This window comes from Jaculus jaculus, chromosome 6 (genome assembly GCF_020740685.1).
Source record: "Jaculus jaculus isolate mJacJac1 chromosome 6, mJacJac1.mat.Y.cur, whole genome shotgun sequence".
Taxonomy (NCBI): domain Eukaryota; kingdom Metazoa; phylum Chordata; class Mammalia; order Rodentia; family Dipodidae; genus Jaculus; species Jaculus jaculus.
The window spans coordinates 2,193,976-2,216,277 of NC_059107.1; the positions used below are offsets into that span (position 1 = coordinate 2,193,976).

Below are 22,302 nucleotides of genomic sequence, written 5' to 3' on the forward strand. Positions count from 1 at the left end.
ACTCTCCAGGACTCACATAAGCCATATGCACAAGGGGGCACATGCATCTGGAGTTTGTTTGCAGTGGCTGGAGGCCCTGGCGTGCCCATGCGCGCGCTCTCTCTCTCTCTCTCTCTCTCTCTCTCTCTCTCTCTCTCTCTCTCTCTCTCTGCTTGTCTCTCTATCAAATAAATAAATAAAAATATTAGAAAAAAAAAGAATGTCCCAGTTCAGAAAAACCAGGGCTGAATGACACATGTTTTCACTCCCTGTAGACAAAGGGTCTGTGCACAGGAAAATGTACTGTCCTTTTGTCTTCAACTCGATCAAAGATAGGTGTCACCAGTCCAGTGTTATTTCCCACGATGTTGAAAGTATCCGCAGTCCAGGATGGCAGCTGCTCCCACATGTGACTGGAGATGGCCGACCTGCACCGCCATCCCCTGCTCTCCTTGTGGCCACTGAGGCCCTGAGGAGTTGCCAGAGCCATGAGGAAGGGAGGACGATGTGGGAGAAAGCGCTGGAGTATGAGCTGGGAAGCTCTCCACTTACTCAACAGGAAGTCATTCCCCCTGTCTAGCCTTCACTTCCTGTTGGCCAGTGATGCAATGGTCCTGGAGGCCCCTCCAGCATCCCCACCCCAGGGGCACAGAAGCAGGCTGGCAACCCTATTCAGCGGAATCTCGCTCAGACCACTCTTGCCTTTGCCCAGCCTCTGGTCTAGTGCTGCCTGTGGCCCCTTGTGACTGTCTGTCTGTCCCTGTCCATTTCTCTAGGTCTACCTCTAGCGCCTCTTCCTCATCTGCTTCACTTGAAGTAAACAATTGCCTTTTGTTTGTTTTTTCGAGGTTAGAGTCTCACTCTAGCCCAGGCCGACCCGAAACTCACTCTGTAGTCTCAGGGTGGCCTCAAACTCACAGCGATCCTCTCACCTCTGCCTGCTGAGGATTTAAGGCGTGCGCCACCAAGAGCCCCTTCTTTATGCTCTTGTTTGGCTATTTTCAGCTTAGAAGTCCTGATATGGGAATTTGGGGGTTCCTTGCCAAAGCACCAATAATTCGGGGGTATCCCTGGATTCTTGCCCTATTAATTCAAAGAATTGAAATCCACAGACCAGAGGGTAAGGTTTAGAGAAACTTGAAGAAAGTACAGAGAGCTCCTACCCAAGAGAAGGCAGGAGGGGCTAAAAGCCCACCCAGGGGTCACTGGGTTTCTGAATGGGGGCTGAGCTTAACCAACCACAAGGCCAGGATCAGGTTTAATCCTTCTTCCAGGACTCTCCCCCCTCCCCCGCCAGGTAGAGTCTGACACACTGACCTGGAATTCACCATGTAGTCTCAAGGCGACCTTGAACTCACAGTGATTCCCCCACCTCTGCCTCCCAAGTACTCCTTCCAGGAATTTTAATTCTAGGAAAGGGGGACTCCTTACCAGGGAGGTTGTTCATGGAAACTCAGGTTGTGTATGGAAAAACAGATTTAGGAAACTCCTTTAGAAAAGACAGGAGAAGCCAGGTCTTCTCTAGCACAGTGGAGACTGCAAGGGGAGGCTCGGGACATTCCCTGCTCTTTCCTCTCCTGGACTCAGTCACCCTAAACTGCCTCAGGTGCTTCCTACAGTAAGACTCCTCAAGTCCTCCAAGCCTGACTAGACACTTTGTCCTGGCTCCTGCAATCTCCTGGATTTGTGCTGCCCAAACTCATCTCTTGCACCCTTCATTGTAATTGCTTGATCACAACCCCTAGACCGCAGAGCAATGTTGTCCGCTTGAACCCTCTGCGGTGATGTGCACGTTTTATACACTTACTTGCTGCTACCGAGCTCTTAGCATGCTCCTAGTTCTACTGAGAAATTTAATAACTATTTCTTTTTGTAAAAAAAATTATTTAAACCAGGCGTGTTGGCACACTCCTTTAATCCCAGCACTCAGGAGGCAGACGTAGGAGGATTGCTATGAGTTCTAAGCCACCCTGAGAATACAAAGTGAATTCCAGGTCAGCCTGTGCTACAGTGAGACCCTACCCAAAAAACAAAAACAAACCAACCAACCAACCTATGTATATACATGTATGTATGTATGTATGTGTGTATATATGTATGTATATAGCTCTCAGTGGGATTCAACTCATTATGGTCTAAGGCCATACCATCCTGAATGTGCCCAATCTTGTTGGAGTTCATGATGTAGCTCAGGATGACCCTGAACTTCTAATCTTCTTCTGTCCCCCCCGCCCCACTCCCAGTGCTGAATTAAAGGCATCTACCACCACACCCAGTTTTTGTGATGCTGACATGGAATTTAGGACTTCCCATATACTAAGCAAGCACTCTACCAACTGAGCCATATCCCACAGTCAGTCTATGAGCTTTGATGGGACAGAAAGCTGACCTAACTTGTCTACTCCTGCATCTTCAGCTGGGGGCTGGAGACATTGCCCAGTGGTTAAGGTGCCTGAGTCCTCAGTTGCTACAGATGAAGTTCTGGAACCAGGGATCATCAAGGAAGATAAGCTTGTCAAATGAGCTCTCCCATCCGCTCACCCAGGCATCTTTGAACAGATGGAAACAGAAGAGACCTATGTGTATGCAGAGAATGTCTGCAAAGCGTCATTTCACTTTCAGTACAACTGCAGACACCAAGCAGAGCAGGACTCATTGTCCCCACTCTGTAGCAGGTGGTCACTGAGTGTGTCTGTTATGTTTCTCATTGTGGTGATGAGAAGCAACTTCAGGGAGGAAGGGTCTATTGCGGCTCACAGTTTGAGGGTACAGTCCATCATGGCAGAGAGGTGTGACCACGTAAGTGTGAGGCTGCTTGCTCACATCTGGGTGGATCAGAGAGCAGAAAGAGATCAATGCTGGAGCTCACTGAGGTTCTGCTTCCCCCACACCCCCGCTTCTTATTCACTCTGAGGAATTAACCACCTACCATATTCCGAGTGACTCTTCCCTCCCCAGTTTACCTCTCTGGAAAAGCCCTCAAAGAACACCCACAGGTTTTTGTCTTGGGTGATTCAAAGTCCAGTAAATTTGACAATAAAGATTGAGGCTGCTGGGCATGGTGGTGCACGCCTTTAATCCCAGTGCTCAGAAGGCACAGGAGGGAGGATCACCATGAGTACGAGGCCACCCTGAGACTACATAGTGAATTACAGGTCAGCCTGAGTTAGAGTGAGACCCTACCTAGGGAAAAAAAAAAAAAATTGAGGCCCAGGAGGAGGTGACTCGCTCAGACCTACAGCTGGTACATGCAGACTGGGCTGTTTCTTGAGCCATATGGCTGCTGTTCTCCCTTGACATCAAATGACACCTGGCATGCAAGAGGGAAGGAAGGGCTTCTCCTTCTCTGTGGAGGATCCAAGGAGAGCCATAAGTGGAAAAAGATGGAGCAGGAACAAGGCAGGAGGATGTGGGCTGGACATCTGGTAATTTCCTCAGGGCCATGAGTGCTGGAATCCCCCACTTGAAGCCAAGGAGGAAACAGATCCTCAGTAGAGCCCAACGGGGAAGCTGGATGGCCCCTGTCCTTGCACCTGTTCCCATTCCAGCTCAGGAGCCAGCAGACTCACAGCTCTAGCTGGGCGCCCCTCTCTTCCCTGGAGTTCATGGCAAAAGACAGCCAGCCTGGGGAGTGACAGGTGGGAGCTGAGGAAGGACCTGTGCTCTGCCAGAGGGCGGGATGGGGCCTCAGCTAGCCTCAGTTGTGGGGGTGCCTACGGCTGGCTCCTCCATCTCGGGGAATTCCCCTCCTGCTGAGGACTCAGCTCCGCCCAGCCCTCCTTCCTGCAGAACGCAGAGAGCCAGAGGCCTCGGGAACGCATGACAGTTCTCACCGCGCACACCTTCGGAGCTCCGTGCATTTCCCTCAGGTGAGTGACCTGAACCGGGGTAGGTGTGCCAGGGGAGAGGAAATGACACAACAGTGTCAGGGGCACGAGGCCCTCCCAGATCTGTGCCAGTAGCTGCCTGTCCTCTTTTCTGCCAGCTAGGGTCCAGTGTCCCTCAGTGCAGAGCTACGGCCCCTGCGCCTTCCTGGCCTCCTTTTCCTCTGACCTCTCTCCCCATCGCTGGTTTCCTCTGCTTGCCCAGCCTAATTGGCCAGTCCTAGCTTTGCCAAACAGGAAAAAAAGAAAGAAAGAAAGAGAGAGAGAGAGAGAGAGAGAGAGAGAGAGAGAGACAGAAAGAAAGAAAGAAAGAAAGAAAGAAAGAAAGAAAGAAAGAAAGAAAGAAAGAAAGAAAGGCCCAGTTTTGTCTCATCCTTCACTCTGCAGAGTAGGTTCACCAGTAGAACATGGGTGTTTTCTGTGTTTGTGAGAATGTAACTTTGTGGCTACGTGTCAGATTCGAGATCATGTGCAGGTAGGGCTAGGGGAGTGTTTATGTTTTCATGTGAAAATGTGCTGTGTGTGCGCGAACAGTCGGGCTCAGTGTGGGTGTGCATTTTTGAGGCTGAGGATGTTGGGTGAGCCGGGCACAGACGGGGCGTCAGGTGGAATCCTGCAGTACTCCCGAGAGACCACAATGGAGGAGGGGAGGGGCCTTCCCTAACGCTGGAGCAGAGGGGCTTTTCTCCTTTCTCCAGCCCTCTTTCTCCCAGGCCCCCCAGGTCCTTCCGCGGCTGAACCTTTCACTCAGAGCTCAAGGCCCTGGGAGTGGGCCAAGGGCTGGCAGGGGGAGCTATTGGCTTGCTTCTTCTTTGATCACAAATAGTCCAGATTTCCCAAAGCTGGTCAGAGGCCCTGTCCAGGGAAGTCCCTGGCTACGAGGGATCAGGGGAAGAGGCTATGTCAGACCTTTGACAATGGCCTCTGGGTTGCAAAATGTGGGATGGGGTGAGGAGGGTCCTAAAAGACATGGAAGGGTGGGATGGGGTCAAAAGAGAACTGCTTTGAGAGCCCTGGTAGGGCTTCCCAGGATTGGGAAATGTTCCATTTGTGTGGGTCTGCGTCCCTGAGGGGCTGGGCTGGAGTGAACTGACCTCTTCCCACTTCCAGGAAAATGACAAGGGGCAAACTTGGATTGCAGCCCAAATCTACTTGAGACTCTGTCCAGGAGATGGAGGGGTCAGAGGAAAAGAAAAAAAAAAAAAAACTTGCTGGAGAAGGGAAGACCCAGCACTCCAGGGCTGTGGGAGGAGCCTGGCTGGGCCACGAATGTGACTAGGCTGGGAATTTCCCCAGTGTCACTTCACCCTTTCTTCTCCTCTAGTGTGCTCTAGAAACCACAGAGTAACAGGCAGGACAGGGGCAAGGACAGGGGGAAAGAGCTGGGAAGGAGTAGCTGGGTGTAGTGGTGCATGCCTTAAGTTCCTGTGCTGGGGAGGCTGATAAATAAATGGATAAATAAATGGAGAGATGGCTTGGCAATTAAGGCGCTTGCCTGCCAAGCCTAAGGACTCATGTTCAACTCCTCAGGTCCCATGTAAGCCAGATGCACAGTGATGCAAGTGTGCAAGGTTGTACATACACACAAGGGGGTGTGTGTGTCTGGAGTTCAATTTCAGTGGCTGGAGGTCCTGGTGTGTCAATTCTCTCTCACTCACTCTCACATAATTTTTTTTTTTTTTTAATTCTAGCCAGGTATGGTGACACAGGCCTTTAATCCCAGCACTTGGGAGGCAGAGGTAGGAGGATCATTGTGAGTTCAAGGCCACCCTGAGACTCCATAGTGAATTCCAGACCAGCCTGGGCTAGAGTGAGACTCTACCTCGAAGAACCAAAAAAAAAAAAAAAAAAAAAAAAAGTTCCAACCAAGCCTTGTGGTGCAATACCTTAGATCCCAGCACTCTGGAAGCAGAAGTAGGAGGATAGCTGTAAGTTTAGACCAGCCTGGGACTACAGAATTAGTTTCAGGTCCACCTGGGATAGAGTGAGACCCTACCTCAAAAAGTGGGGCTTGAAAGATTGCTCAGTGGTTAAGGTGTTTGCCTGCAAGGCCCATGACCACTGTTTGATTCTCTGGCACCCACATAAAGCCAGATGCACAAAATGGTCCATGCATCTGGAGTTTATTTGTAGCAGCTGTGCACCCATTCTCTATGCCTCTTTCTGTCTCTCCCCTTTCTCTTTCTCTGCTTATAAATAAATAAAATATTTTTAAAAAGATTTTGGGGCTGCAGAAATGGTTTAGCGGTTTAGGCATTTGCATGCAAAGCCAAAGGATCCAGGTTCAATTCTCCAAGGCCCATGTAATCCAGATGCACCTGGTGGAACATGCCTCTGGAGTTCGTTTGCAGTAGCTAGAGGTCCTGGCACACCCATTCTCTCTATCTTCTTCTCTTTCCTCTCTCTCTCTCTCTCTCTCTCTCTGCTTGCAAATGAATAAATAATTTATTATTTTATTTTATTTTTTGTTTTTGTTTTTTCAAGGTAGGGTTTCACTCTAGTCTAGGCTGACCTGGAATTCACTCTGTATTCTCAGGATGGCCTTGAACTCATGGCAATCCTCCTACCTCTGCCTCCCGAGTGCTGGGATTAAAGGTGTGCGCCACCACACCCAGCAGTCATTTTTGGTTTTTTGAGGTAGGGTCTCATTCTAGTCCAGGCTGACCTGGAATTCACTATGGAGTCTCAGCCATCTCTCCAGCCCCTTCTTTGTTTCTTTTGTTTGTTTCTTGGGACAGGGTCTCATGTAAGCCAGAATTGCAGCAAACTATGTAGCCTCCTAGAATGACTTTGAATTTTTTCCTCTGGCCTCTACCTTCCCAAGTGCTGAGATCACAGGCAACCACCACACCTGGTTCCATGCAGGGCTGGGGATTGAGTTCAGGGCCTTAGTGCATGCCAGGGAAGCACTCAACAGCTGAACTATAGCTGCAGCCCATCATTTCTTTACTTCTTTTTGTTGTTTCTTGTTTGTTTTTGTTCTTTGTTTTTTCAAGGTAGGTTCTCTTTCTAGTCCAGGCTGACATGGAATTCACTGTGGCGTCTCAGGGTGGCCTCGAGCTCATGGCAGTCCTGCCTCCCGAGTGCCGGGATTAGAGGCGTGCGCCACCACGCCCGGCGTTTATTGACTTCCTAGCAAGCACTGCCTACTGTCGTTTCAGCCAGTGTCACATGTTTGGCAAGTGTTGTCTCTAACTATCACCCAGATCTCTTTCCGGTGTACATATACATATGACACCAAAAAAAAAAGTACCTAGAATCCACTGTAGAGTTTTGCATTCCTGAGATTGCCTCAGGTCAAAGATTCAAGGAAGGGGTTCAGGACTGCTCTTCCAGGCTCTCTGAGTACTTCCCACTCCCAGTTCCACTCACCCTCGCCAAGTCTCAGAGTTACTCATGCTCCTCAAAGAATGAGGCACATGCTTATTTGATTCAGAGGCTCCGTTTCCCATCAGTAAGGATATGTAGCAAATGCACTGGGACTTGGGTTCCAATCCCCCCCCCCCCAGTTAACCACAAGATCAGCGTAAGACCTGCTGCAAGTCTGGCTTCATCATTCTGGCCCTTAGGGTCAGGGTGGCTCCATCTTTACACAGATAGCTTGGTTTTGATCAGCCTGCCTGCTTGCTTGCTTGCTTGCTTTCTCTCTCTCTCTCTCCCCCTCTCTTTCTTTCTTTCTTTCTTTCTTTCTTTCTTTCTTTCTTTCTTTCTTTCTTCTTTTTCTTTTGGGTTTTTCAAGGTAGGGTCGCACTCTAGCCCAGGCTGACCTGGAATTCACTATGTAGTCTCAGGGTGCCTCGAACTCATGCTGATCCTCCTACCTAAGTGCTGGGATTAAAGGCGTACCCCACCATGCCCGACTAATCATTTCTTTCTTCTCTTTTATTTCCTCTTGTTCTGTTTCCTTTTTTAAAATATGTTTTTATTTTTTATTTATTTATTTTGTTTGTTTTTTGGTTTTTCGAGGTAGGGTCTCACTCTAGCTCAGGCTGACCTGGAATTCACTATGTAGTCTCAGGGTGGCCTCGAACTCATGGTGATCCTCCTACCTCTGCCTCCCAAGTGCTGGGATTAAAGGCGTGCACCACCATGTCCAGCTATTTTTACTTTTTTAATATTTATTTTTATTTATTTATTAGAGACACAGAGAGAGAGGGAGAGAATGGGCACATTAGGGCCTCTAGCCACTGTAAACGAACTCTGGACATGCACCATATTCACCTGGCTTACATGGGACCTGGAGACTCACACCTGAGTCATTAGGCTTCACAGGCATGGGCCTTAACTGCTAATCCATCACTCCATCCCTATTTATTTATTTAAAAGAGAGAAAGAGCAGAGACAGAGAGAGAGAGAGAGAGAAAGAATTGGCATGCTAGGGTCTCCAGCCACTGAAAATGAACTCCAGATGCATGTGCCTCCTTGTACATCTAGCAGACATGGGTGCTGGAGAATCAAACTGGGATCCTTTGGCTTTGCAGGCAAACACCTTAACCACTAAGCCATCTCTCCAGCCCCCTTTTTTATTTATTTATTTTTCTGAGGTAGGGTCTCACTCTAGCTCAGGCTGACCTGGAATTCACTCTGTAGTCTCAGGGTGACCTCAAACTCTGGAGGCAGAGGTAGCAGGATTGCTATGAGTTCGAGTCATGAATATCAAGACCATTTGTGTCTGGAAGATTGCATTATAAGCACTCCTCCCCTTCCTTTGGCTCTTAAATTATTTCCATAACCTCTTCTGCAACGGACCGTGAGCCTTGGAGGGTGTGATAGAGATGTCTCTCCATTGGCAATTTTGACATTTATTTTGAGTAGGATTGTGGGTTTAACCATTTCCAAAGACCCTTTCAGGGCTGGAACCCCAACTACTAGATGGGCAGACCTTTCAGCATAATGTGTAAGAGTTGTAAAAGGGCTGGGGAGATGGCGAATAACACACTTGCTGCACACACGTGAGTAGTTTTGTTTGGATCCAAATAAAAGCCAGATCTGTAACCTGGGAGTGGGCATCTGTAATTCTAGTGTGCATATGGTGAGCTGGGAAGTGAAGACAGGAGGATCTTCTGGAAGCCCAGGGGTCCTCCAGTCTGGCAAATGCAACAGTGAGCAAATAGAGACCCTGCCTCAAGCAAAGCAGGAGAGGACTGACATCCAAGGCTGATCTCTTACCCCACACACGTGTCACGGCACACGCACGCCCACACATGCACACACCAACAGGTAAGTTAAGATCATGGTCTGGATACTTGCTGCTCTGTAAGACCTTGGGCAAATAAACAGCCACCTGATACCTTCCAGCCCATTTCAGCTGTGGGACATTGGTACCTTATATCTGTCAAAGTGTGGGCCTAGCACACAGCAAATCCTGTATATATATATTCATTCAAAAGAAAGAGGCAGATAGAGAATGGGTGCCCCAGGGCCTCCAGCCAACCTCCAGACACATGTGCCGCCTCGTGCATCTGGCTATACTGGGAACCTAGGTCCTTTAGCTTTGCAGGCAAGCGCCTTAACCATTAAGCCATCTCTCCAGCCTCCTGATGTTTTTTAATGCTTTATAACACATCCTGCCACCCCTGGCTCTTTTTTTTTTTTTTTAACATTTTATTTATTTATTTGAGAGAGAAAGAGGGGCAGATAAAAAGAGAATGGGCACACCAGGGCCTCCAGCCATTGCAAATGAACTCCAGATGCATGTTCCACCTTATGCATCTGGCTTACGTGGGTCCCAGGGAATTGAACAGGGGTCCTTTGGCTTTTCCTCCTGGCTCTTAACTCAGAGATAGATTGATTATAGATAGATTTTTTTTTGGTTCTTTTTTTTTAATTTCAAGTGTGCATTTGGATCTGACCTTGGGGCCACCTTGGCAGAGGTGGTAGAGCAGGGAGTGGCAGAAAACAAAGTGAGCTAAAACAAAACACAGGCAGCCTGGTTCTTCTCTTGGGTGGGGCTTTGCCCTGGTGCTTGCTGTCACTCTGGAAGAACAAGATGTTGCCACCTGTCTGAGTCACTCAGCTCCCAGGGCCAGGCCCCAGCTTCCTGACCTGGAAATCCCCTTCGAGGCTAAAGGGGGAAAGGGGCCGGGCAAAGACGTCAGGCTCAGCGACCTGCTCTCCATCCCCTCCATGTCCTTAATCTATGGGATTGAGTCCAGTGAGATTGTATTGCTGAGTTTACCAATGAAATGCAACCCAAGGAATGTAACCCTCATGTGCACACCACCATGCTTTCTCAGATGCCTACTGTGTGCCAGGCTCCAGCCTCTAGTTACTTGCCACCATCACTGCAGGGTCCAATTATCCCCATTCTTCAGAATGGAACATGCGACTTAGACGTCACGGGGGTAGTAAGCGGCTGGTAGGATCTAGAACCTCATCGTATCCAGAGGCTGTGGTCAGGACAGAGCAAATAGGACTGGAAGTCAAGGCCCTGGGTTCTAGCTCTGATTGTATCACTCAACTTGTGTGGCCTTGAGCTGTCCCTTTCTATGCCAAGGTCTCAATTTACCTGTCAAGGAGGAGATTATAACCAACAGTCTCCATGGCTTCTCTCATGGTGCAATGCTCTGGAGTCAAACCAAGACTTATAAGGATAGAAGGGGTAGGAGCAATAATGTAATAACTTTAAAAGGACAAGTTTTCTCACAAAGTGTAACTATTAAGAAAAAGTGCTGGGGGCAGGGACTGGAAAGGCTTCTCAGTGGTTAAAGACATTTGGCTTGCAAAGCCTGTTGGCCTGGATTCAGTTCCTCAGTCACTCATGTAGAATTGGATGGGGGGGGGGGGAAGGAAAATGAAATAGGATGAGCATTTGTTTGCACCAGGAAGAGACTTTGGTGTGCCCATGCAATGCACATTATTAGAAAATTTTTATTATTTATTTATTGGGTTTTTGAGGTAGGGTTTTATCCTAGCTCAGGCTGTCCTAGAATTCACTCAGTAGTCTCAGGGTGGCCTTGAACTCACAGCAGTCCTCCTACCTCTGCCTCCCAAGTGCTGGGACTAAAAGCATGTACCACCATGCCTGGATCCCAGCTATTTTTTAAAATATTTTATTTTTATTTATTTGGGGGGGGGGGACAGAGAGAAAGAGAGAGAATGGGTGTACCAGGGCCTCCAACCACTGCAAATGAACTGCAGATGCATGCGCCACCTTGTGCATCTGGCTTATGTGGGTCCTGGGGAATCAAACCTGATACTTTGGTTTTGCAGGCAAGCACTTTAACCACTAAGCCATCTCTCCAGCCCATTGTATGTTTTTCTTAAAACTATATCGACCTTTCGTTCTTTCTTTTTCTTTTTTTTTTTTTTTTTTTTTTTTTTTGGTTTTTCAAGGTAGGGTCTCACTCTAGCCCAGGCTGACTTGGACTTCATTATGTAATCTCAGGGTGGCCTTGAACTCATGGTGATCCTCCTCCCTCTGCCTCCCGAGTGCTGGGATTAAAGGTGTGTGCCACCATGCCTGGCTTCTATTGACATTTATTATTATTATTTTTTTAATTTATTTATTTGAGAGCGACAGACACAGAGAGAAAGACAGATAGAGGGAGAGAGAGAGAATGGGCGCGCCAGGGCTTCCAGCCTCTGCAAACGAACTCCAGACGCATGCGCCCCCTTGTGCATCTGGCTAACATGGGACCTGGGGAACCGAGCCTCGAACCGGGGTCCTTAGGCTTCACAGGCAAGCGCTTAACCGCTAAGCCATCTCTCCAGCCCAATATATTGACATTTTTATAAAGAGCTGTCCTTTACCCCAAGGTCAAGCCTTTCCACTTTTTGTTTTAAAACAGTTTTATTTAGTTATTAGAGGAATGGGGGAAGAAAGATTATACCAAGGCAAATGGACTCCAGACACATGTACCACTTTGTGAATCTGTCTTTACTAGATACTGGGGAATCATACCTAGGCCATCACACCTTGCAAGCAAGCACCTTGCTGACCCATTTCTCTAGCCCCAACTTTTTTGTTGTTGTTGTTTTTGTTTTTCAAGGTAGGGTCTTACTCTAGCCCAGGCTGACCTGGAATTCATGATGTAATCTCAGGGTGGCTCCAACTCACGGTGATCCTCCTACCTCTGCCTCCTAAGTGCTAGGATCAAAGGTGTGCATCATGCCTGGCTCAGCCCTAACTTTTTGGAATGAAAATTCACCTGTATAAAATAAAATAATTCATCTCTGTGTTGGGTTTGGTGGACCAAGCCTATAATACCAGCACTTGGGGGAGGACAGATTCATGCTAGCCTGTGCTACACAGTGAGTTCCAGGCCAGCTTATAGTACATGAGGCATTGTTACAAACAAAATGTCCTTAACCCTAAAGCGAGTTGTTTGATCCTTTCTTTATCATGCCTACTGTGTGCCAGGCTTCAGCCTCTAGTTACTCGCCACCATCACTGCAGGGTACAATTATCCCCATTCTTCAGGTTGCTTGTATGAACCAGCTTCTGAATTTGCCCATCTGGGTTTGGATCATGGTAGTCCATTATTGAGGTCATCTAAGATCTTTGCACCTTGTATATAAAAGGAGGTGGGTAGTGTATGACCACCCTTCACTAGGGTAACTCTAAGATGAAAGCAATGCATGCCAGCCTCACAAACTGTGGCAAAAGTGCACAAAGCCAGGCGTGGTGGCGCGCACCTTTAATCTCAGCACTAAGGAGGCAGAGGTAGGAGGATCGCTGAGTTCGAGGCCACCCTGAGACTACAGAGTGAATTCCAGGTCAGCTTGGGCTAGAGTCAGACCCTGCCTCAAAACAAACAAAAAAAGTGCACAAAAACATTTATAGTAACATATAGATTCTTGTGATACCGGGCTTCATGAAGCCCAAGCTGGCCTTGAACTCTTTTTTTTTTTTTTTTAATTTATTTATTTATTTGAGAGTGACAGACACAGAGAGAAAGACAGATAGAGGGAAAGAGAGAGAATGGGCGCGCCAGGGCTTCCAGCCTCTGCAAACGAACTCCAGACGCGTGCGCCCCCTTGTGCATCTGGCTAACGAGGGACCTGGGGAACCGAGCCTCGAACCGGGGTCCTTAGGCTTCACAGGCAAGCACTTAACCGCTAAGCCATCTCTCCAGCCCTGGCCTTGAACTCTTAATTCTCCTGCGGAGGAGGAGGTCTTCCAGGGCCCTTCAGCCGGGAATTGGTACCGCCTAGCCAAGACTGCAGGCAGGAGGGCCGGGCCTCCGAATGCCTCCGTTTCAGAGATCGAGTCCCCCTCCTCTCCCCGTCCCCCCCCCCCCCACCGCCACCGCCCGAGGATTGGAAAGTTTTCGGTGGCCTGGGCCGCCGGCCATGGCTCTGCAACGCCCACTCTCCCCGGCCGGCGCTCAGACCCGGTGGACACCCGGGACGTTGGCTGTTTAACCCCGCGGGCCCCGCCCACAGAGCTGCAGCAAGCGACGCCACTGGTCTATCGGCCCGTCCATCTCCAGGGACTTTCCCAGGGGTGGGGCTTGCCTGGCCCCCTGCACTTCCTGGTCTTGGGCCGCGTCCTCCCCAATCCCCCCGCTCGTCACCCCAGCCCCGGCCCTGGAAGCCGAGCTGCGCGGCGGCGGCGGCGACGGAGCCTGGCCTCGGGGCTGGACGCGGTGAGCGGGTCGCTGTCCTCATAGTAAGCCGGCTGGGCCGCCGCGGGCGTGGAGGGGAGGAAGGAAGGAAGGCCGGCCCGGGGGCCCTCAGTGACCGCGCGTGCGGTGGGAGGTCGGGCCGGAGGAGGAGGCTTGGGCGCCCGGGCGCGGGGCGCGCGGTGCCCGGGCGGCCCGGCTGTCGCGGACTCCCTTGGCGGGGCGTGGGGCGCGGCGGGCGGCGCGTGCGCACTGCGGGAGGAGCGTCTCCGCTCGGCGCTGGTAGTTGGCTGTGAAGTTTTGGAAGCCGTGGGCACGTGGGATGATGAGGGAAAAAGAGCAGTAATAACACCTAACCGCCCGAGACCGGTCCACACGTCGACGTAGACGCCGTGTGCGCTTAGTGGTGACATCCATCCCCAACACGGACGCCACTTATTGATTGGAAAACTCCATTTTACCGTTTAAGTAATTTATTATCATTACTTGAGAGAGAGAGAGAAAATGGGTGCGCCAGGGCCTCCAGCCACCTCAATCGAACTCCAGATGCACGTGCCTCCCTGTGCATCTGGCTTACGTGGGTCCTGGAGAATCGAACTGGGATCCTTAGGCTTTGCAGGCAAACGCCTTAACCGCTGAGCCATCCCTCCAGCCCCATCTTACCACTTGAGGAAATCCGAGGCACTGTCACACAGCTAGCGAATAGCAAAGTGAGGGCTTGAACCCGGTCACTAGTTTTTGTTTTTCAGGGTCTTGTTCTAGACCAGGCTGACCTGGAATTCACTGTGTAGTCTCAGGGTGGCCTCGAACTCATGACGATCCTCCTTACTCTGCCTCCCCAGTGCTGGAATTAAAGGTGTGCCAGCACCTTTCTCGTTTTGTTGAATTTATTTTGCACACTGTGGAAGACTTGTGCCCTCTGCCTCTAGGGGAGACGTAGTGAGTTTCTAGAAGAGAATTAGGAGCTGGAGTTAATTTTAGCATTTGTGTGAGTTTTGCACTGTAGGAAGCCATGCTGCCCGTGTGTGAGTTCGTTGGGTATGGAAGTCATTACTGTGTGTCCAGGAGTGGATGGGAATTTTGTGGCAACCACTGAGAAACTTTTATGGTAAGGGGAGGGAAGGACTTTTCGTGGATGATGGCTTGCAGAAGACAGCTTCATCCGTCTCCTCCCAGTTGCAGAATGACAGTGCAAAGAACTGTGTGGATTCCTGCTGCATCATTTTTATTTCATTGCCACGTCAAAACGGATTCAGTCAGCTCTTACTCATTTTCTTAACAATGGGGGTGTGGCAGAGGGGAATTCAGCCTCTCATTAGTGGACAGTAAAGGGGACGCACAGAATTTCTTTTAATCTTGGACAAAGGACTTTGTATTAGGAGGGTGGAGTCCTTTATGCAAATTCACAGAGCCCTGTGATGTATCTCTGTACAGAGCAAACAATTGTGGTGAAACCAATCGTGATAAACTAACAACTGTTCACACTATGACACCACAAGTGTTAAGCTAGTTTACATACAGTATCTCATATATTTAAAAATCTTTCACGTGTGTGTGTGTGGGGGGGAGGGGATTGAGTTTATATATGTGTGGACATGTGTGGAGGTCGGAGAACAACCTTCAGAGCTATTTCTTTTTTGTACTTTTCAAGGTAGGGTCTCACTCTAGCCCAGGCTGACCTGAATTCACTATGTAGTCTCAAGGTGGCCTCAAATTCATGGCGCTCCTCCTCCTCCTCCTGAGTGCTGGGATTAAAGGTTTGCACTACCATGTCCACCTGAGAGCTGTTTCTTAACTTCCATCCCTTGTTTGAGACAGGGTTTTTTTGTTTGTTTGTTTGTTTGTTTGTTTGCCACTGAGTGCTCAAGATTAGCTGGCCCTTGAGCCTCTGGGGAGTCCCAGTCTCTGTCTTCCACCTCACAGGCACTTGGGAATTACAGAGCCAGGAACCCCGGTCCTCAGGCTGGTATGGTAACCACTTTGCATGCTGGGCCCTGTGGTTTTTGGTTTTGGTTTTTCCAGGTAGGGTCTCACTCTATCCCAGGCTGACCTGGAATTCACTGTGTAATCTGAAGGTGGCCTCAAACTCACAGTGATCCTCCTACCTCTGCCTCCCGAGTGCTGGGATTATAGGTGTGTGCCACCATGCCTGGCTTGGTTTTTGTTTTTTGGTTGTTTTTTTGAGACAAGGTCTTGTGTTTCTCAGTCTGGCCCCAAACATTGTATAGCTGAGAATGAGCTTGAACTCCCCATCTTCTTGCCGTCATCTCCAGGAGGAGGTTACACGTTTGCACCACCATGCTGAGTCCCCGTTAGTGTAAGCATCCGAGAGGAGTCTTAGTTTTCAGATGAGGAAGCTGAGTTCCATAGACCTGAAGACTTCCCAGGACCAGTCTTCTGGAGCCTGCTCGTTTTTGTTGTTTTGCTGATAGGCTCTCAAGTAGCCCAGGCTGGTCCCAGTTTCAGTGTATAGCTGCGGATGAACTTGAACTGTTGATCTTCCTGCCTCCACCTAAATGCTGGGCCAAGTGTGTGTTACCACACCTGGTTTTATGCAGTGCTGGAGATGGAACCCAGAGCCACATCCCCAGCGATAGGAACTCTGGCTTGCTTGTTTGCTTGTTTCTCCCCACTGTCCAGAACCGTTGTCATGGTTGTGTCATGTGATCAAGAGCTGGCCCTTCACGGACGCATTTGATCCTGCCCCTTAGGAGACTGCACGAGGAAGTGCCCCATGTTTTACATGCTGTGTGGCCAGGCTGTGTGGGTACAGTGTGACTGAGTGTGGGGGCTTGCCCCTGGATGCCCACATCAACACCTTCAGGGCCCCAGCAAGCCTTGGATCTGACTCACACCCTTTCCCCCAGTGCTGCTGTGACTGGGCGCGGATGTCAGTTGGGTCAGGCCGACCTGATCTGAGCTTGGTGGTGCTGCAGGCCGTCTGTCGGCTTCCCTCCACTGCTTCTACCTCCCTCCTGTGCTCCTGTGACCTGGCCGAGCCGCCAGCCTGCTCAGGCTTCACGCCTGGCCTGCCGTCTTTGCTCTGCTCTCTGGAAGTCGGTCCCCCAGCCCTGCTGTGGCTGCCTTTTCTTTATCTCTGCAGTCTCAGCTCAAATGTCACTTCCACAGAGGGACCTTCCCTGGCCTTTCTATGCAAAATATCCCCCTTTTTCACTTTCTGTTATATTTTTAATTTTTAAATTTATTTATCTTACTCTAAATAAGTTTTATTTGCAGGTGAGAAAGTACATGAACAGAATTTAATGGCTAGTATATAGCAATTTTACTTATTGTCTAATTTTTTTTCTCCTTTGAAATAAGATCTCATGTAGCCAAGGCTGACCTTGAAATTTCTCTCTCTCTCTCTTTTGGTTTTTCAGGGTAGGATCTCTCTCTAGCCCAGGCTGATATGGAATTCACTTTGTAGACTCAGGCTGGCCTTGAACTCACAGAGATCCTACTACCTTTGCCTCCAGAGTGAGTGCTGAGATTAAAGACGTGTATGCCACCATGTCCACCTGCCCAGGCAGGCCTTGAAATTTCATAGACTGAAATTTCCATGTAAAAGAGGATGATCTTGAACTTCAGATTCTCTTACCTCTCTCTGTGTGTCTGTCTGTCTGTCTCTCTCTTTTTTTTTTTTTTTTTTTTTGTTGTTGTTTTTTGAGGTAGGGTCTTGCTCTAGCCCAGGCTGACCTGAAATTCACTGTGTGCTCTCAGGGTGGCCTTGAACTCAAGGCAACCCTCTTACCTCTGCCTCCTGAGGCAAAGGGCTTGGATTAAAGGTGTGTGCCACCACGTCCGGCTCTTTCCCCTACCTCTTGAGTGCTGGGATTACAGGTGTTCACCACCTACTTTATATGGTGCTGGGTGAAACCCAGGGTTTCCTGTATACTGGGCAAGTACTTTACCAACTGGGCCACATCCCCCTTCTTCTCTTTCCGTGTAAGTGTGAGAGCAGGGACCTCTTTAGCTTCTGTAGGTATGTCCATACCTCTGGAGAACAGTGTCTAGGGTGAGATCTGCTGAAGGAGTAGAGGAGAAGAATCTAGAACAGTGGTGCAATTCATGGATGAGGAAGCCAACTGAGGCTCTTATCGAGCTGGTGCTGAACAGAACACTTCCTGATGGCTTCTGAGCCCCAGGCTGGGCAGTGTTCAGGGCATGGTATGTGGGGAGCACTGTGCTGGCCTGGCAGCATGTAATCCAGCACTGGGTGAATGTTTGTGGCTGTGACAGGGCTGTGGAGTCATCTGGAGGTTCCTGATAGTCAAGAGGGGCTTCCAGAGGGATGTAATGTCAGAGTGGGCAGATGGGGAAATCCAGACTGGGGCCTGGGCCTGTGATTCTGGATAACCCACCTCTGTCACCTTTTGCTCAGTGCCTGGCCTCTGAATAGCTGTTGGGGCTGGGCATGTGGCTTAGTTGGTAGAGTGTTTGCCTCATTCACAAAACTCTGGGTTTGAGCCTAGCACTCAGGAGGCAGAGGTAGGAGGATCACCATGAGTTTGAGGCCACCCTGAGACTGCAGAGTGAATTCCAAGTCAGCCTGGGCTAGATCAAGACCCTAACTTAAAGAAAGAAAGGAAAAAAAAAAATCAGACCAGGCGTGGTAGCAGGACATGACACCTTTAATCCCATCACTTGGGAGGCTGAGGTAGGAGAATCACCATGAGTTCGAGACCAGCCTGGAGCTACAGAATGAGTTCCAGGTTAGCCTGGGCTGGAGTGAGACACTGCCTTGAAAAACAGAACAAAACAAAACAAAGCAAAACAAAAAAATCCTCTAAAGTATAAAATAAAATAAAATCATCCCAAAACAGTAATAACCCAGCCATTGGGCCATCCTTATTAGCTCCAGCAATTGCAGTTGCTTCCTGCTTGGCCAGGCCTTCATGGGCCTTCTTTGCATTGTCCCATGAGCAGGGAGGGTCCTGGACCCTCAGAAGGGGCACAGCAGCTCTGCTGTTCGCAGCCCCACAGGCAGACCTCAGCAGTCATCCTACTGTGGCAGGAAGTTCTTGTTCGTCTCATGACCTGCTCATGAGAAGCAGTGACAAGTGAGGGTTGGCTGCCTCCCTGTGTGAGGACTGTCCCCATAGGGCTGTGCAGCTATTCCCTAGGCACTGAGTCCTGAGGTGGCTCTGTGAGATGGGCATCTGGGACTCCTCCTTCCTTTGCAGTGGACAAGCCAGGTGGCCACACAGGTGCGTGGGGGTGGAAGTCCTGGCTCCAGGGAGTCTACTCCTGTGCTGGCATTTTCCAAGCAGGCGGGGCCTAGGACTGATTCCCATACACTACACAGCATGTGCCCTGCCCAGCTTCAGTGTTCCCTCAGCTGTGACCCTCATCTGACAGGACATGACACCTTTAGAAGTGTAAAGACCCTTGGTCATTCCACACCCCATTTTCTGGTTTATATACAGCTCCATGGTTCTTTCTCTGCCCAAGGAAAGTAAAGCCTGCATGGGGGGAGCAGAGCCCGGCTAGAATCCGTGAACCCTCTTACCATACTTAGTATTAAGGTTGAAGAAGTGTTCTCAGAAATTGGCATCCTTAGCCGGGCATGGTGGCGCACTCCTTTAATCCCAGCACTTGGAGGCAGAGGTAGGAGGATCTCCATGAGTTCAAGGCCACCCTGAGACTACACAGTGAACTCCAGGTCAGCCTGAGCTAGAGTGAAGAACAACAAATAAATAAGTTAAATAAATTGGCATCTTTCTTAGAGGGGGAGTTGTAAGGTTGGGTAAGCTAGCTGTGACCTGACATGTTGGGGACCAAAAGAGAGAGGACTATTTGGATGCCAGGCCCTGTTGTCCTGAGGTCGTATTTTTGTTTTGTTTTTTGTTTTGAGGTAGGATCTCACTCAAGCCCAGGCTAATGTGGAATTCACTATGTAGTCTCAGGGTGGCATCGAACTCATGGCCATCCTCCTACCTCTGCCTCTTTAGTGCTGGGATTAAAGGCGTGCGCCACCACGCCCCACTTATTTTAAAGGGCAGTTTTAGGTTTATAGCAAAACAAGCGGAAGGGTTAGAGACTTCCCGTGTGCCCCCGCATATGTCCTCCCATCCCCAGTTCCCTTCCACAGCAGTACAGTCACTGTGATGACCAGGCCTGTGTGGACATGTTGTCACCTCCCAGTGCCCATCATCCACAGGAGGGGTCCCACTCAGTGCTGCGTGTCCCATGCATGGATCTGATCCAGTGTCAGAGGCATGTGTCCTCCATCACATGTTACAGAGTGGCTTCATGTCCTGAATCCAGCCCATGCTCGGCTAGATGGACCTGGGCCAGTTGTTCCAATCTTGAAACTGGAGGTCATCCTAAAAGCAGAGTGTGGGCAGTCATGTTGTCCACAGTGAGCTCACAGCTGCTCACTTCCTCTTGTCCTTAGATGGAATGGCAGGACACTTCACAGCTAAGGGAAATGACATCAGAGGCTTCCCAGTTTTTCATGAGCCACACAGCACCTTGGTTCATAGACTGCTTTCTTTCTGAGACCGATCTCGTTGCTTAGCCTAGGTTTCAAACTCGAAATCCCTCTGCCTCTGCCTCTGCCTCTCAAGGGCTGGGGTTATATCCTGGCGTCCTAAGCTTCTGGTGGCTGCATCTTCTCTAGTGGAGGCTGCTAGCAATGACTGTTGGTAGGTGATCTGAAATGAAGTGGAAGCCACAGGCTGGCTGACACTGAAAGACTCCTTAAAAGATGGAATAGCCGGGCTGGTCGTGGCGCACACCTTTAATCCCAGCCCTTGGGAGGCAGAGGTAGGAGGATCGCCATGAGTTCAAGACCACCTTGAGACTACTTAGTGATTCCAGGTCAGCCTGGGCTAGAGTGAGACCCTACTTCAAAAAACAAAAAAAAGCCGGGCGTGGTGGCACACGCCTTTAATCCCAGCACTCGGGAGGCAGAGGTAGGAGGATCGCCATGAGGTCAAGGCCACCCTGAGACTACAGAGTTAATTCCAGGTCAGCCTGGACCACAGTGAGACCCTACCTCGAAAAACCAAAAAAAAAAAAAAAAGAAAAAGAAAACAAAAAACCAAAAAAATAAAAAAATAAAAATAAAGATGGGATGGCTCAGTGAGCAAAGTGCTTACCTTTCAAGCATGAGAACCTGACTTTGATCTCCAGAACCCATGTAAAAATGCCAGGTATTAGCCAGGCATGGTGGCCTTTATTTAATCCCAGCACTTGGGAGGCTGAGGCAGGAGGATCACTGTGAGTTCGAGGCCACCCTTAGACTGCATACTGAATTCCAGGTCAGCCTGGGCTAAAGCAAGACCCTACCTTGAAAAACAAACAAAAGCCAGGTGTGGTTACACATGCTTGTCATCCTAGCCCTGGTGACAGGCAAATCCCTGGGGTCCACCACCCAGCCAGCCTAGCCTATGAGAGATCCTGTCTCAACCATACACATGAAAAGGTAGATGGTATTACTACTGTGGAATGACACCTAAGGTGGTCACCTGGGCTGGCTGCACACGCACGCACGTGCACACACGCACGCACGCACATGTACGTTTTTATGTATTAGAAAAAAAAAAGATTTGGGGGGATGGAGAGATGACTTAGTGGTGAAGGTGCATGCCTGCAAAGCCTAACGACCTGGGTTCAGTTCCCCAGTACCCATGGAAAGATAGATGTACAAGGGGACACATGTATCTGGAGTTCATTTGCAGCAGATGGACGCCCCGGTGCACCCACTCTCTCTCTCTTATGTGCCTCTCCCTCCCTCTCAAGTAAATAAAAGTAAATTTTAAAAAATAAAAGTGGATTTCTGGGGACAGGCCGTTGCCCTTGGATCCGCTGGGCACAGTGGGGGGTAGCGTCGCCCTTTTGCTGAGTACCTGCTATGTGCCAGATAGTGAGCTAGGTACTGTACACTGGTTGTTATCTTGGGAATTTCATCACAGAATTGTGTAAGCTTCTTGCTGAATAAATATGTGATCAGGAACTGTAAGGCCAAAGTGAAGGTTCCTGCACAACTACAGGCATAGTGCTTCACTTGAGCTCTTTCATCTGCCCTTTGTACCTTCTTTCGTTCCTGTTTCCCAGATAAGCAGCCGCAGCGCAGAGTGTGCGTGTGCGCACGCGTGAGTGGGTGGTTCAGTGTCCTGCAGCTTGCACTGTGGACCGAGCTGGGCCTGGGGCGATGCTGCACACGGGACCTCCACAGTGTGGTACCCTGCATGCCTCCATGCCTCTCCCTGCCCCCTCCCCTGAGTGGACCCTCCCTCCTAATTCCAAGGCACCTGTGACTCGTCTAGGCTCCTCCCCTCCAGTGTGCCCAAGGGTGTGTAGCAGAGGGGGAGGAGAGTGGACACCAGTATAGGCCTCTGAGTTCTCCTTCCTGTAGACCCCTTCTTTTTTCTTTTTCCAAGGTAGGGGGTCTCACTCTAGCCGAGGCTGACCTGGAATTCACTATGTAGTCTCAGGGTGGCCTTGAATTTATGGTGATCCTCCTACCTCTGCTTCCCAAATGCTGGGATTAAAGCTGGGATTAAAGGCGTGCGCTACCACGCCCCTTCTTTCCTTCCCCTGTCCCAGCCAAACTCTGGCACTCCTGCATCTGCTGGGGAGCAGACATTGGCCACCATGACTGTCGCGTAGTCCCATGGCCTGGCTTGCTGTAGCCGCCCCCTCTGAACTGGGAGGGCTTTGCAGCCTTGGGCACAAAGTGGAGCTCATGGAGTTCCAAGCAAGTCTGCAGTGATCCCGTGTATGACCTGCTCTGCCCAGGTCTCTCCAAGGCTGTCGGGACAGTCAGATGAAAAAACAATGCCAGGGACTTAGTTTAGTTTGCTGGCGGCTGTGGCCGTATGGGTGGAGGTCAGGGAAGCCTTGCCGCTGTGTTCTTCCCACCCCAC

General features: G+C 49.8%; 1 protein-coding gene across 4 annotated transcripts in view; it reads left to right on the top strand.

Moving 5' to 3' along the window:
* Window positions 1–3,831: 3,831 nt before the first annotated feature.
* Window positions 3,832–22,302, top strand: part of Tnip1 (TNFAIP3 interacting protein 1) — a 55,204-nt gene continuing 36,733 nt past the window's right edge. For 2 of the 4 annotated variants that reach the window (XM_045152532.1, XM_045152536.1), the window contains exon 1: window positions 13,365–13,476. The gene's annotated coding sequence lies outside the window, so the exon portion shown is untranslated. Of the gene's footprint in view, window positions 3,849–13,364; window positions 13,477–22,302 lie in introns of those variants that run through there. The other 2 variants (XM_045152535.1, XM_045152534.1) reach the window with 2 other exon arrangements.